Below are 14,398 nucleotides of genomic sequence, written 5' to 3' on the forward strand. Positions count from 1 at the left end.
TGTTCTTTCATGAAACTATGATGAGCAAGGAACATATACTGTCAAACTGACCATGAGGAGATTTATTTGCAGACCTCTTTGGCTTGAGTGTTACCAAAATTTGTAAAGCTTGCAACTCAAACTTTGTTGTTTTTTTTTTTCCAGAAAAAAGCAAAAGAAACATTTCATGCTGCTCTTTGAAAACACAGTTGCTGCTTTCTAGTAAGCTGCATAGCACACATTGTGCTGTGAAATTTTGATCTTCCCCTTATTATTGCAGACAAAGTAATTATTTTTAGTTTAACTTGACAGGCTGGTAATAGGAAACCGTTTTAGAAGTGAGAAGGGCTGAAGTTTTGTAGAAATTCCAGGCAGCTCTGCACTGAATCATCAAGTCCCAAGAGCACAGAGGCATTCCATAGAAATGTCACACAGACCTTCTGGCATATTAATCAGAAAACAGCAATGAGCTCCTATTTTCACTCAGGTTAATTCTAGAGTTCTTGTTCAGCATTAAGTAATAGGACAGTTTAAGTGAACTCAGGATTAAAATAATGAAACAAAGTCATAGGGATTGGAAAGGACCTCGAGATCGAGTCCAACCTTTCTGCTATAGAAGGTACACTATAAGAGCTCACACGGGTAGGTATCAGATGAAGCTTGAATATCTCTATGCATACAATCCAGGCTTGGGCTATTTCAGTCATGGTGAGAAGTTCTTGCGTTTGGTGATATGTCTGTAGTGTATTTTAATTGTATTACAATCACACTTTTCTTCTTTCCAAGCTGGACTCTGAAATCTGTAAGTCTACCTCTAGTCTCACACAGAATCCCAGAATGGCCTAGTGTACGGGAACTGCTGAGTCACGGCCTGAACCTCTGACCAGCTGAGGAGAGCACTGAGTCAGCCACGGGAGCACAGCTGAAGGCACTTCTCCTGTGCTGCAGGAAGGGGCGGAGCCTGGCTGCACCTCTTCTAGAGCCATTGAAGAGCTGACTGCCAGTGGGGAAGGATATGTCTGGAGATCCACTCTGCTGGAGTTTGGTAAGTGAGCCCAGGATACGGGTAAGCTTTCTATCTATTCTTTTCGTTATTATAATCTGCTTTGCCTAGCTCTCTTGTTTATTTTGTAATTATAATCTTAATATTCATTGATTATACACCTGGGTTGAAAAGGACCATGATGATCATCTAGTTTCACTTTCCCCCCCCTCCCCCAATGCACAGGATTGCCAACCACTAGACCAGACTGCCCAGAGCTGTGTCCAGCCTGGCAATATCTCATATCTGTAAGTCTTGTTCTATCCAGAGATAATGCTTTTTAACTTACTCTAGGCTTAGGCATTGATCTTTGCTCTCAGATTTTCCTTGAAGTAAAGCTGTGGGTTTTTTTGGACTCTCCAGCGTAGTTTAATCTTGAGAAATAAGAAGTAAATAATATGCAATCAGGAGCAATAACCTGTTGAGAAGTATGAATGGAGAGCTAGCTAAGTTATCTGTGACATTTATTTTTCAAAGTGCTTAAGATGTTATTGAATGTAATGAAAAAAAGCTTCTGCTCACGTACCAATTAAAAATAAGACTTAATTTTAGCCATTCAATTTTTGGGAAATGCAAACATGAAGCTTAACATTGAAAGAGCTACATTACATTTAATTCTTTGTTAACAAAAAAGAACAAAGGAAGATACTGTTAAATTTATATAATACCAAATTACTGGGAATAAGAAAAAGTTAACACCTATTTCCATTGCAACATCCAAAGGTTGTCTCCAAAACACAGGAGTTTTTAACACTATATTTGCTAACCTGTGGAAATCAATTCTGAAAAAACATCTAAAAATGAGGGGATTATTAGCTTTCAATTTAAACATTTGATTTGTTTTATGGTATACGTGATTATTCAAAGGTAAAATACTATGGTAAATTGTGAAGCAAAAATATCCCAGGAAACAATAGCTACTCCTTTTTCCTTCCTTCTCCATCCTCAGCAGATGGTAGGTATGCTAGAAGCAATGTTATCTTGTTGCTGCAGTCCCATAATAGGCAATAGACCTGGTCCACTGTGCATTTAGTACGCCACAGAGGTATAACCAACAGGCACACACCTTGTGTAACTTTTGTACTCTGCAAGTTCCTAACACCAAGTAAGTACCTTTGCTCCAAAGCACTTGTGAGGCCACTGCTGGTATCAGCACAATGGTTGTTCCTGATGACTGGCAAAGAGCAGAGTAACATTTTCTGTCCCTCAGCCCCAGAGGAACCAGAAATAGCACAGTGATAATCGAGGTGAGTAGAAGGGTTCTGAACAGATATTCAATACAATTTTCATACAATGTAGTTACAGTGTATTATGAAACATTCTTGCCTCAAACAATAACAACTTGTTAATCAAAAGCATCAGAAAGGCTTCTGCAGCAGAATTTTTTTTTGTTCACCAGTACCCCCAAATCCTTCACAGTGCTGCTCTCCATCCACTCACTGCCCAGCCTGTATTCATGTTTGTGATTGCCCTGGCCCAGATGCAGGACCTTCTGCTTGGCCTCGTAGAATGCTGTGGCATTTGCAAGGACCCAGCTCTGAGGCCCATCCAGGTCCTTCTGGATGGCAACCCTTCCCTCCAGTGTGTTGATTGCACCACAGAGCAGTGTCCTCTGCAAACCATCAGACACTTGAGTGTTGTGTCTAGGGTGCTCACAGGTGAAAACTGGCATAATGTCATTAAATACCTCAGCCTCCTCTGTGTCAGCTGCAGCCAGGCCAGTCAGCCCTTGTATCTCTTCTGTGCTCTGTATATACACAATACAAAATAGGTAGAATGTCTCTTTTTAACTACAAGACTCATATTGGTCTAATTGTCTATTATAATAAATCCTTTATGCTTTTAAAGAGTATAAATACAAGCTCTTTCTCTACAGCTTACTTTTAGCACTAGGCAACAGTAGCCTCATCCTTGTATAGTCAAGATGGCTGTTGCGTTCTTTCTTTACTGAATGTTCACCCAATGCATTTCAGAGATGAACTTGAAAGTCTTGCAATATCCATGAGTAATATTGCTGCTATGTGAAGATACAAAACTAATATGAACCCTCATATATTAGTCTCACAGAATTACTTTTATTCAGTTGTACGAAATATTAAATTAAGCAATTTTATTACCAAGAAATAGGCCTGCAGAATATTTAACAAATGAATTCCCATGAAGTAAAATATTTAGAGAATTTAGAATATGTTAAAATCAGAAGATAACAATTGCCTCTGGAAACTACCAATATCATCTAGGGCTACTACAGTTTCCAATCTAACTCAAAGCAGCCCTACTTGGAAATAGTTTTACCTGCTTTTTGGTTCTCAGAATTGAGCTGGAGCTAACTGTCCCATTGCCAAGTGCAAATATGCAAAGACAAGTATGTTTTAAAGATTTGCATGAAAAACAACTTCAAAAAAATGACAGTTAAATGTCACGTATAACCAAAAATACTTCTGAAAATATTGCTAAAGGTATTTTTAAATCATTCTTAAAAGATAGAAAAACATTTGTGCTGCCCATAAATTTGTGGGTTTCTGTTAATGGCATTTATGCACTAAATTCTCTCTATTTTTTTTGTTCCTCTCTGAATCTTCACTGGACAGTATTTTCCCAAATAAAATCAAAAATTAACAGCAGTATAGAAGGAACTGATATATTAGGGCAGGGACCCAACTCCACAAGGATAAATATGCTGCATTTCTGGAGCTTTTGATGCTATTCATGTACTTCTATATTCTGTAAACCCTTTTGTTTAAATGTTTTGGGGTTTTATTTGATAAGAAAATAGAAGTAGAAGCTGCTGATTGTTTTATGAGCATCTCTCTGATGGTACCAAGTGATTCAGAAGCAGATAATTGCAAGGGCTGTTAACTGTCTTGACTTGGATAATATAGCTGCTTCCTAAATCTTGGAACTGAAAATACTTTAAATCAGTAATGTGTACTATGGCATATAGAAGCAGTCATGGTCAGAGAGGGAAACGTCTGTCCTTAAAATAAATCCAGTTTAAAACATGTTTTTAAGTAGGTGTAGTGTTCAGTGTTTTCTTTGCCTGCTGGATGTGTGTGACATTCCATGGGTTAGATATTGTGCAAAAATATATTTCCTTTGTGTTCCTATTCTTAGATTCTGAGGATGATATATTTAGATCTCTTATTTGCATCTTATAACACTTTTTAAAATAATCTTGGTGCTGCTTAATTATTCCTTTTGTAAAAGTAAGACTTCTGAGCACTTTGAGAATTCTTCTGTACAGTTTTGCTGCGCAAAAAATTGCCAGATCAGATCTCTTTAACCCATCTAATTCCTGGCTCTGATTTCCCAATAGATGCTGGTAACGTGTAACAAAGAGAACAAGCACAGAGTAATTCTTATTTCTTCTGTTCTCTAGAGTATCATATACTTTTAGATGATGCCTGAGCCAGGAGCTACTTCTCAACATTATTTAATAGCAACCAATAGATAACCCTTCATTAGTTTGTGTAGCCTGTTTTGTAATCATTTGTATTTGACTTCTGTAGCATTATCCAGCATTAAATTGCATTATGTGAGTATTAACACAGAAAATTGGTTTGGTTTTGTTTTTTTAGCTACCTCGTTGTTTCATTTTGTTACCAGTTTCACTCTAAGCTCACATCAAATCATGCTGGTTCGCTTAATCATTTCTTTCATGTTTTTTGTGAAGTCTAAGTAGCCCGAACTGAGTGAAGACAGTGTATGTATATTTTTTTGTTATGGCTTCTGATAGTACTTTATTATGGTAAATCTTCTCGTATTCTTACTGCAAATGAATGTAAATCAAGTTTTTTCACTGAGTTGTTACTTTATCCTGGGACTTTAGATTCAGAGCACCTGATGTTAATTACTGATGTGAGCAAGTGAGCTGATGGTTTTGGTCTTTTTTTTTGTTCTGTTTATTTGTTTTACAGTGAGAAGAGGAACACAGAGAAGGTCTAGCTAGTGTGTGTGTGTCTGTATATGTGTGTATATGCAAGTGATTGCCTGCTGATTTCTCCCTGAATATCTGTGTTTGGCTAGCTCTCATCTCTGACAATATTTGAATCCCTTGATGTGTAAAGAGTCTGATTCCAGGAAACCAGCCTGAGCTCCCCTGAAACTGATGACTGATTAATCCTAGATGGAATTCTCAGTCTTGGTGGTAAATAACAATATAATATGATGGTGATATTTTTTACTTTAGCTTGAAGGGAAAACTATTTTCCCTTAAAAATACTGGTCCTTGTGGGCTAAGATAATGAGTATAATCACAATGCCTGTAGAACAAATCTGCTTCTTTGAGAAGAGCAAGGTTACTTGCCTTTCATTCACTAAGAGGATCAGGTATTGTCAACAAATCTTACAGTAGGTCTGTGGACTTGCATGAAGGAGAACCCGGCAATGTCCGTTGGTATCCTAGTTCAGAAATTGTTAGTAAAAGCATCTGCATTTTTGTCCACATGCCACTTCTGAAGCACCACGTGAAGATATGTTTGACAGAATGACAAGTTGTTTGTGCATGCCTGCCTGTATATTATGTCTGTGTTCATCTCTTAGTGATGTTTAGCAATGCCTGTTCTATCAGAAGAAATGGGAAACTAGCTGTAGAATCTGTGTACTTGAAACTATTCAGCACCTCTTTCTGAGCCAGCTATCACACCATGTAAATTCTAGGCCTCCCTCAAATTGCTGGGGAGGCTTACGTAAACATCAGATTTGTTACCAAACTTTATTTGATCTGAAGGATTTGAGGGAGAAAAAATACTTTTAAAATCCCCTTAATTCTTGATCTATGTGTCTTCCTGTAACTCCACAATTGATTATTCAGGCTTTCCTGAAATCAACCCTAGCTCCATCTAGTTGATGACAACCTTCCTCTGCGAAACTGGCAATGGAAGGACCTCTACAGATACAAGACTACAGTACTTCAGGTTCTAAATGTGGCTGTACATTCTGCCATCATAAGAAGAGAACTTCTACAGAGAGGAGCCATGAAGAGGGGGCTTTCAGTCTTAGAAAATACTCTTCTAAATGATGGACAGTTTCTGTTCATGGTGGGGAAAAGGTGAGCTGAATTTCGTTGCAATCACCATTTCTGTCAGCCATAAAAAAAGATCATTCAATGTAGAGATGAAGAATGGTACAATTCCCCTCATTTTCAGTGTTTAAAGAATGTATACTGTTTTCAGCTCCAATAGGGTATGCAGTTGAGCGTAATGTATTTTAAAATACTCAATGTATGCTCTCTACACCGATAAATAGTAACAAGGCCAGCTTCAGTCTCAGTGAAAGGTGTGGTTGGTATTATTGATTCCGCTTCTGCTTTGATGTACCTGGAAACATTCTGTCCATATCACAAATTGAGACAATTCTTATGTAGCTTTCTTGGACAGCTTATGTACCTCTCACATTTTCACAAATGGGAAGAAACTGCAATACTTGGAATGTATTCCCTTTCTTACCCCAACAATGATATCTACAATAGTCTATTTTCACATCCATCGATGGGCTCATCCATGTTCAATGGTTGGAGTTTGTCTCTCTCAAATACAGTTGCACATGCTGTAGTGTCTCATTTCACAGATAGGTATGTATATGCAAGTTACGTCATCTTCCATGCACCTTTTTCTCCTTAGGAATGCAAACATCTTCTGGGTATTTGAGTGTGGTATGTCAATTGTGGGAAATCTATTTGAGCCAGTGTTTTTGTAACTGGACATAAGTACCAGTTGTGCTCTACATTGCTATCTTGTGGATTACCAAAAACTAGGAGGCATGCTGTCATGGTTTTATGATTTTTTTTGTTATCAGTATTTCACATCATAATATCATGTAGTGCACCGGGAGTTAAAGAGTTCATGTGCCAGTTCTAGGTACCCCTGGGGGACACCACCCATCACCGATCTCTATCCAGACATTGAGCCGTTGACCATTGCTCTTTGGACCTGGTCCTGCAGCCAGTACTTCAGACACCAAACAGTCTACCCATCAAATCCATCTTTTTTCAATTTGGAGAGAAGGATGCTGTGGGGTACCGTGTCAAATGCCTTACTGAAGTTGAGGTAGATGACATCAGTGCTCTTCCCTTGTCCATTGATGCAGTTGCACCATCGTAGAAGGCTGCTAGGTTCATCAAGAGGAATTTGCCCTTGGTGAAATCATGCTGGTTCTCCTATATCACCTCCCTGCCTTCCATGTACCTTAGCATCACTTCCAGGAGGATCTGTTCCGTGATCTTCCATGCCGTAGAGGTGAGGTGGGTAGTTCCTGGGGCCATTGTTTCTACCCTTTTTAAAAATTGGATGTGATGTTTCCTTTTTTCCAGCTACTAGGGACTTCACCTGATTGCCACGACTTCTCAAATATTAATGACAGTGACTGGGAAACCACATCAGCTAATTCCCTCTAGACTCTGTGGTGCATCTCATTGGGACCCATAGACTTCTGGATGTTCAGGTTCCTCAGGTGGTCATGAATCTGATCTTCACTTACAGTGGGAGGGACTTTGCTTCCCTGATCCCCTCCCACCAAACAGACATCCTAGTTCACACTATCATAGTTCACACTATTTCAATAGCATAAACTAGGGATGGAGAAAGGCTCTTGATATTGGCTAATATAACAAACTCTCCTTTTCTGAATTTTGTCTGTGAGCCAAAAGATTCCAGAGCTCCTCCCATGGCTACAAAACACTAAATATCAGCTCAAGCAGCATTACTGGCATTTCATGAAATTTAGTTCTTCAGGTAGGATCTGACTTCCTGACATAGTTGTAATTCTTATTATTACAAAAGGAGCAGCACCTAAATACAAAGTATCAGAATAATGAAAATGGAGAAAACTGGTGTTTAAAAAGAAAAGTGAAGTATAAGATGATTTGGAATCAGAATAAGCAAATCAGATATATTAGGGAAATAAGCAGGAAATAGAAGTGAAACAAAAGAAAGTGTAAAAGTAGATGCCTGGACATGGGTGATCCAGTAGAGTACTTGGGAATGCTACGTACTCATGTTTATAATTAATAAAAAAAGTTTCAAAGAGAAATATGGAAACAGTGTTCCCTAGCAAAGATCCATTTTGGTCTCTACCTTCTGAAGCTTTGTACGTTATACCCTAGGACAGAATCAACAGGTGTAGAGGAAGGTATGTTCTGATACCAAAGGGTGGCAGATTTTTTCCCTGAGTTGATAAAAGATAGTGGCATAAGTTTAAAAATAAATAAATAAAAATAGACCTTGTACAAAGAAAGAGAGAGAAATTTCACATAGAGAGCTCCCAGATGCTTGAAAATTCCTGTTGTCACTATTTAGGCCAAGCTCCTTTTGAAATAAATCTTTTCTAAAGTGTGGTATTCATCCATTGTGCCCTAGTTCTGATGAATTAAAGAGGTAGATTGCCCTTTTCTTTTAAGTTGGTAAAAGCAAATATAACCTTTCCCCTCCCCCTTTTTTTCCCCCCTGTTTATAATGTCATTAATGGAATATTTGAGGTACTTGAAACCTTGATGTGAGTTGATATCAAAGGGATTCTTCAAACAAGTGGCTGGGATCTTCAGTTAATTCCTGCAGCAGAATAGGAGATCAGGTTTCCATGGATACTGAGCCAGAAGCAGTATTGATGCTCATAGGAAACATAAGCTTAGTTTTGCTATAGCTTGCTTCCTAATGTGGTGAGGTTTGGGGTTTCTGTTTTTGGTGGTGGTGTTTTTTTGATACCGTTGTGATTTGTTTTGTTGTCGTTGTTACTGGGGAGGGAGGGTCTTTTACAGCATTTAATTCTCTTTTTAAGAAAAAGAGGCCAAATAAACATTTGAGGAATGGATAGAGAATGAGAAAGTATTATCCTCTTACTTTGAAAATTGTGTACAAGAAGTGCAAGAAACTTGCACAAATTTAAGCTATGATTAGAAATAAAACAAGCCAGATTGAAACTTGGGAAGATAAGAGGCTGAAACTGGAGCTTCTGACAATCTCTTACGATGACAGCAAGGGTTCACATGGTTTAAATGTAAGCTACTGTTCATCCAGATGACTGCAGCAATGCATTTACTAACACTGAGCAAATGGGGTGGAAATGTTTTCAGTTAAAAATTTAATACAGAAACACCAAATTCTAGTTCTAGACCTTAGAAGTTAAGTGCTAAACATGCTAATGAGTGGTGGACTCTCATTTAAAAACATGTAAGATATAGAAAAAGAGGAAAGATATTTGGTGATTGTGTGCAGTTTTAAACTCATTTGATTTAAAATCTAGTGCTAGGTACTACTTTTAGTTGCTCTATTCTAGAGATTTGGGAAAACTATCACCTTATTTAGTCCATGTACCAGTCCACCACATACAGGCTGAACAACTCTAATAATATCTATGAAGATGAATGGTGTAACTGTTTGAAACTGAATGTTTCTGAGCAGCATCTATTTCAACACCTGGATCTGTGGTCGTCTGCTCCTACTCAAGAAAGCTATAGAGCACCTCTTCCCATCGACCTTTATTAAAATTTTCATTAACTTCTCATGCCAACCTATTTTTATCATTATTTATATATTCTGGTCAGCTTCATAGGCAGAGAAAAAATAATACCTTGTTTGTTTTGGGAGGAGACAAAAATGAAAAAGAAATGCTGTTGTTGGAATTCAAAGTGACTATATCCCAAACTATACTTCACTTGTTAGGAAATCCAGGAACTTAAAATAGGCTATGGTTAAGATAGTTATTAACTGAAAATATATTCTGAAGCCTGGAACCAAAATAGTAATTGATTACAGTAGCAGACAAGAAGTCTAAAAAGAAACTCAACAAGAGCAGTTTTGCAAGTTTCATCCATGAATACAAGTTGCAGAACAAAGAACAGACTTTAAGAACTTGGTTGTTTCTTCAGCTAAGCAGAATAATGATCCCAAACCATTCAGCTTCTGATTCTTCCTCACAATCACATCTGTGTCATAAAAATGCATAAAATACAAAATTAAAAAAATTATTAGGAAAAAAAGCCTGAACTAGTGCAGAGGCACACAACTCTTACTGCCCTTGCTTTTTACATGCTGCTAGTACATGCTTTCTGTTACTTAAGCTAATTCTCACAGTGCTTTACTACAAACTGTTGCTTTGAGGACAATTCTGCTGGAAAATGACTGCTTGTGCCACAGTAACAGTGAGATCCCAGCACTGTTATAGTCATCAATGTTCTCCGCTTATTGATTGCAGCTGTTGAATCTTACAGTGCTCATGACTGTTACCTGCTTTGCTTTTCTTTCACTACTTACCTCTACTTTGAGCAATATTTCTCATATAATAATTCTGCAGGGATAAAAGAGAAGAGGCTTAAGTGTGGGTGACAATATTGTTCTGATGCCCATAGGAGACCTAATAGCATTTGACACAGGGCAAACGGTGAACAAAGGTACGTGTTGTCTCTTAGCAACCTCAGCCAAGCTATCAAAATTGAAGAGCACAACTTAGTAGAGCAGAGGTACTCTCAGGCAGTAGGGGAGAGATGTTTGAATACTTCAAGTAGTGTATAGCAATTTTATTTTATTTTTTCAATGACACAAGCTTTATAGGCTTTTGAAGTCTACTAAGTCGTGCATCCTAAAATAACTAGTTTTAAGGATTTGTTTAAATTGAAGCATCAAAACTTGAGGGAAATCCCTTCAGATTTCCTAGATTTCTAAGGAAAATCTGTGATTCCAGCTTTCTGCTCATATATGACGTCTGAGGAGCAAGGAAAAATGAACAGATAAACAAAAAACACCTACATAAACTGATTCTTACACAAGCAGTGCTTTACTTCATTCCGTAGACCACGTTCACCTCCTGAAATAGTAACTGGGAAGATTCCCTCTTGTGGTTAGATATACCACTACAAAGGAAGCGTATAGTGCATTTCAGACCTACTTACAAAATGAAGGAAATTACGTACCTGAAAGCAGTAAGAATTTGCAGCAAACATGGGGATTTCTATTTCAGAGCAAAGCCATGCGTTCAAAAGTACTGATAAAATCTGTTTCTCACTGTCATAGTATTGAAAAGACTACTTAAATTTAAGTAGTGTTAAATTTTAAATTATCTGCTCTTTGAGCCTCCATCCAAAAGCTTTTTCTTGTAATGATTTTAACTGCAAGTAAAACAAAATTAATGATAAATACATTTAAAATATCTGTAGAATATGTTACAGCACAACAATATAACAGCTTTTTAAGGCTTGCTTCTGAGAGGTAGAAGGGAAAGGAAACAATTCTACAGTATTTATTTAAAAAGCTGGAGTTCTCATTCCTGTTTTTAACTCCTTGGGCATACATTATAATATACAATAATAAAGAGAGAATAATACAAATTTTTAAGGAGGTACCTATGAAAACTTGCAGTTTGGAATATTAAATAAAGTACCGACTAGAAATAGAACAGGTAAATGAATGAGGTAATCAAAGATTTGGGATAAAGGAAATCAAAGGCGTGTGAATTTGAATGACTAGTTAGAGACCTAGAGAAATTATAAACACTTGTTATTACTGCATATCTAGAGAAACAGAACATCTTTGAAAGAAAAGATGACTCAGCTAATATATCATAAAACCGCAGCAAGGCAATGCAAAAGATTCTTTCATTTAGTAAAAAAAGAAAAAAAAAAAGAAGAAGAGAGAGATAATGGGAACATAATGATCATTGATCAGGAGGATACAGTTGAAATTTGAGTTTTGACAATCAAAAACTTTTTTTTTTTTTCCCATATAGGACTTTTGAGATCAAAAACTGACCAAAATGTAGCTGCCTCTTCAGTGCTTCAGTGAACCCAGAAAGCCTCACCAGAATGGTAGGGGTCACATACCAAAATTGTTTTGGTTTGGTTTTTTAAACAATAGTTTATATGTAGCTCAAGCTGTTTATACCATTCTGTCTGCAGTTCTGAAGCAGTTCTCTTCCCCAGAACAAGGCAAAGGTGGCCATACTAGAGTAAATCCAGCAAAGGGCTGCTAGCAAAATTATATGACAGGAGCATATCCTAGTACAGTTTGCATTGGAAGGGACCTCAAATATCATCTAGTTCCAACCACCCTGCTGTGGGCAGGGTTGCCAATCGCTAGATCAAGCACTAGATCAGGTTGCCCAGGGCACCATCCAACCTGGCCTTGAACATCAGCAACCTCTCTGGGCAGCCTGTTCCAGCACCTCACCACCTTCTCAGTGAAAAACTTCCCTCTCACACCTTATCTAAATCTCCCCTCCTTTAGTTAAAACTATTCCTCTTGTCCTATCGCTATCAGACTTGTATAAAAAGTCAGTCTCCCTCCTGTTTATAATCTCCCTCTAAGGACTGGAAGGCCACAGTGAGGTGTCCTGGAGCCTTCTCCAGGCTGAACAAGCCAAGCTCCTTCAGTCTGCCTTTGTAGGAGAGGTGCTCCAGCCCTCAGATCATCTTTGTGCCCCTCCTATTGTACTCTGTCCAACAGCTCCACATCTTTCTTGTGCTGGAGGCCCCTGACCTGAACGCAATACTCTGTGTGGGGCCTCACGAGGGCGGAGAAGACAGGGACAATCCCCTCTATCACTCTGCTGCCATCACTCTTACGATGCAGCCCAGGATATTATTGGCCCCCTTGGGCTGCAAGCACCTAAGTCCTTCTTGGCAGGGCTGCTGTGAGTTCTTCTCCCCGTCTGTATATGTATCTGGGATTGCTGTGACCCAAGTGCAACGCTTTTTGAACTTGGCTTTGCTGAACATCATTAGGTCTATTTTGGCCCACCTTTTGATTTTGTCAAGGTTCCTCTGATGGTATCCCTTCCTTTTGCCATATCAACTGCACCAGTCAGCTTGGTGTCATCTGCGAACTTGCTGAGGGCACACGCTCAATCCCATCATCTGTAAAGCTGATTAAGATGTTAAACAGTACTGGTCCCAAAACTGACCCCTTGGGGGACACAACTCATGACTGGTCTCCACCTGGAAATAGGGCCATTGGCTATATCTTTCTGTCTATGACCTTCCAACCAATTCCTTATCCGCTGAACAGTCCAGTCTTTAACATTATAGGACTGTTATATGAGAAGTGGCTGAGAGAAGTGGCTTTTCAGTCTTGGGACAAGAGACAGTCAGGACAAGAGAAGGTTCAGAAGAGACTGACATCAGCATGCATAAATATCCTACAAGAGGATATAAAAAAGACAGAGCCAAATTTTTCTCAGTGGTGTCTAGTGAAAAACAATGCACACAAACTGGAAAAATAATAATAATAATAAACGATTTTAAACAAAAGGTGTGTTTTTTTGTTGTTGTTATTTTTATTTTACTTTTTCTTTTCCTGTAGAGATGACTGAATGGTTGAACAGGTTGCCCAGAGAAGTTGTGAAGGCTCCATCCTTGGAGATATTTAAAATTCAACTGGACAAGGCCCTGTTCAGCTTGCTGTAGTTGATCCTGCTTTGAGGAGGTCAGTAGAATAGATGGTCTACAGATGATCCTTCCAAACTTGATTCTGTGTAAGGCCTATAGCATTAGAATGATCCTTTCTAACAGGACTGTAAACTGTAATGTGCTAGTGGAAACCTGAGACAAGCTGCAATCATCATGTATAAGACTTCTCAAAAGTCTTGCAGCAGAGTTGAATCTGTTAGAAAAGGATGATCTCTGAATCATGTTTAAATTAAAGGTCTGGATTGGTGCAATGACATTTGAAAAACAATGCGATTTGTCTCCCTAAAGAGTCGATGTCAAAAAACAAATGCACGTTAACTGCTTTTGAGACAGAGGCTGCAGATGAAGAGAGCTTTTCATGCATTTCCTGGAGGCACTGCTCGGCTGCAATCCATAGCTGATTTTAGGAGTGGGAACGCACAGGTGTAGGAGGCAGTGCAATCTTGCAGACAAGCTGGCTCTACAAATAGCAACTCAGATAAAACAGCGCACGAAAGAGGTGTAAACCTTCTATAAAAGTGGGCAGACTGAGCCTTGTTGTCGCTCACACCTTGAATATAAATCAAAAAGGCAACAGCGCCTGGTGTTGTGATTTACCCAACCGCCTTCCCGTGGCACAAGAGGGCTCCCTAGCATCCGAGGTGCTCGGCGCCAGGATTTCCTCGGGGAAACGCCAGCTCTGCTGCCGGCCGCGTAGCGCTGCGGGCAGGGCTGCGAGTTCCCGCCTGTGTGCGGGCCGTGCCAGAAGCGAGCGCGTGCGAACTGCCCTCCGCTCCCCTCCATCTATGCGGCAAAACGAAATCCAACAGAGGACGGAGACGCGAGCGCTAGCGAGTCGGCGCAGCCAGGCTTCCGCAGCGTCCCAGGCCCGACGCAACCTGATCGGGCCAGCCGGAGCACGCCGGCACAGACACACAGACACCCCAGCGGGGACCGCGGCGTGACTCGCCCGCGGCGACACCTCCTCCACCCCTCCCCCCATC

The 14,398-nt window shown here is 39.3% G+C and overlaps 1 long non-coding RNA gene across 1 annotated transcript; it reads left to right on the forward strand.

Moving 5' to 3' along the window:
* Positions 1 to 983: 983 nt before the first annotated feature.
* LOC104913309 lies at positions 984 to 13,256 on the forward strand. Its single transcript, XR_002119974.2, has 3 exons — positions 984 to 1,024; positions 11,738 to 11,816; positions 13,035 to 13,256. It is a non-coding gene; the product is annotated as an uncharacterized LOC104913309 (long non-coding RNA).
* The last annotated feature ends 1,142 nt before the right edge of the window (positions 13,257 to 14,398 follow it).

This window comes from Meleagris gallopavo, chromosome 15 (assembly GCF_000146605.3).
Source record: "Meleagris gallopavo isolate NT-WF06-2002-E0010 breed Aviagen turkey brand Nicholas breeding stock chromosome 15, Turkey_5.1, whole genome shotgun sequence".
Lineage (NCBI taxonomy): Eukaryota > Metazoa > Chordata > Aves > Galliformes > Phasianidae > Meleagris > Meleagris gallopavo.